Below are 2508 nucleotides of genomic sequence, written 5' to 3' on the forward strand. Positions count from 1 at the left end.
GGAAAAATCTCAAATAGACAACCTAACCTTACACCTGAAGGAATTAGAGAAAAAAGAAAAAGCAAAATCCAAAGTCAATAGAAGAAAAAAAATTATAAATATCAGAAGAGAAACGAAACAGAGACTAAAAACAGCTAGAAAAGTTCAATGAAATTAACATCTGGTTCTTTAAAAAGATAAACAAAACTGACAAAACTTTAGCCAGACTCATTAAGGAAAAAAAGGCAAAGACCCAAATAAATAAAATTTAAAAATGGAAAAGAAGTTAAAACTGACACCACAGAAATACAAAGGCTCATAAAAGACAACTACAAAGAACTATTTGCTAAAAGCATGGACAATCTAAAAGAAATGGACAAATTTTTAGAAAGGTACAATCTCACAAGACTGAGCCAGGAAGAAATAGAAATTATGAATAGACTAATTACCAGTAGTGAAATTGAATCAGTAACTTAACAACTACCAACAAACAGAAGTCCAGGAGAACATGACTTCAGAGATGAACTCTACCAAACATTTAGAGGAGAGTTCACCTATCTTCCTCAAGCTCTTCCAGGAAATGGCAGAGGAAGGAATGCTCCCAAACTTATTCTGTACCAAAACAAATAAAGGATATTAGAAGAAAAACACAGGCCAATATCACTGATGAACCCAGATTCAAAAATCTTCAATAAAATACCAGCAAAACCAACCCAATGATATATCTAAAGGATCATACACCCTAATCAAGCAAGATTTATCCCACAAATGTAAAAATTTTTCCAAATCTGCAAATTGGTCAGTATGATATACTATGTTAGCAAACTGAATAATAAAAAAACACACAATCATCTAAATAGATGCAAAAAAAACTTTTGACAATATTCAACACCCATTTATGATAAACTCTCCAGAAAGTGGACATAGAGACAATATGGGCATAGAACATGCTTCAACATAATAAAGGCAGTATATGACAAGGTCACAACTAACATCACAGTAATTGGTGAAAAGCTGAAAGCATTTCATCTATGATTAGGATCAGAACAAGGATACCTATCCTTACCACTTTTATTCAACATAGTACTGGAAGTCCTAGCCACAGCAATCATTAAAAAGAAAAAAAAAAAAGCATCCAAATTTGAAAGGAAAAATTAAACTGTCACTATTCACAGATGATGTGAGAGAAAATCCTAATGGTGCCACCAAAAACACTGCTAGGACTCATTAATGAATTTGGTATTGGATACAAAATTAGTACAGAAATCTGTTGCCTTTCTATAAACTAATAATGAACTATCAGAAAGTGAAACTTTGGAAACAATCCCATTTATCATCACATCAAAAATAATACCTAGGAATAAACCTACCTAGTAAGGTAAAAGACCTGTACTTGAAAAATTGTACAACAGTGGTGAAAAAAAATTGAAGATGACACAACAGGTCAAAAGATAAACTGTGTTCATGCATTGGAAGAATATTGTTAAAAGGACCATATTATCCAAAGCAATCTACAGATTCAATGCAATCCCTATCAAAATACCAAGAGTATTTTTCAAGTAAAAAGAACAAATAATTTTAAAATTTACATGGAAAACAAAAGGCTCCAAACAGCAAAAAACAATCCTGAGAAAGAACCTCGCCAGAGGAATCATGCTCCCTGACTTCGGGCTACAGTACAAAGCTACAGTAATCAGAACAACATAGTACTAGCACAGAAACAGACACACAGATTAATGGAATAAGCAGCCTAGAAATAAACCTATTCCTTTATGAGCAATTAATCTATAACCGAAAGGTCAGAATATAGAATGGAGGAAAGAGGATTTCTTCAATAAATGGTGTGGGGAAAACTGGATAGCTGCATGTAAAGAAACTATAACATAGTCTAACACCATGCACAAAAATAACTCAAACTGGCTTAAAGACCTAAACATAAAACTGGAAACCATAAATACACCCAGAAAAACAAAATACGTGGACCACTCTTTGACATTAACTGTAGCACATTTTGGGGGGATCTGTTTCCTAAGGCAAAAGAAAAGTAAGCAAATGAAACCTAATTAAAATTAAAAACTTTTGCAGAATACACGAAACCACTGACAAAACAAAAAGACAACATGTTGAATGGGAGAAAATGTTTGCAAATGAAATGACTAATAAGGGGTTAATATTCCCTGGTGGCTCAGATGGTAAAGCGTCTGCCTGCAATGCAGGAGACCCAGGTTCGATTCCTGGGTTGGGAAGATCCCCTGGAGAAGGAAATGGCAATCCACTCTAGCACTCTTGCCTGGAAAATCCCATGGACGGAGGAGCCCGATAGGCTACAGTCCATGGGGTAGCAAAGAGTCAGACATGACTGAGCAACTTCACTTTCACTTTCTATTCCAAATATATAAATAGTACATACAACAGCATCAAAAAACAACCTGATTAAAAATGGGCAGAAGAACTGAATAGAAATTTTTCCAAAAAAGACATAAAGATGGCCAACAGGCACATGAAAAGATGTTTAACAAACTTAATCAT

At 34.2% G+C, this 2508-nt stretch overlaps 1 non-coding gene across 1 annotated transcript; it reads left to right on the forward strand.

Moving 5' to 3' along the window:
• The first annotated feature begins 2153 nt into the window (after window positions 1–2153).
• Window positions 2154–2225, forward strand: TRNAC-GCA (transfer RNA cysteine (anticodon GCA)). Its single transcript has one exon. It is a non-coding gene; the product is annotated as a tRNA-Cys (tRNA).
• Window positions 2226–2508: the final 283 nt, after the last annotated feature.

This window comes from Bos grunniens, chromosome 1 (assembly GCF_055505025.1).
Source record: "Bos grunniens cultivar Pamir isolate PY7600 chromosome 1, Bosgru_T2T1.0, whole genome shotgun sequence".
NCBI lineage: Eukaryota > Metazoa > Chordata > Mammalia > Artiodactyla > Bovidae > Bos > Bos grunniens.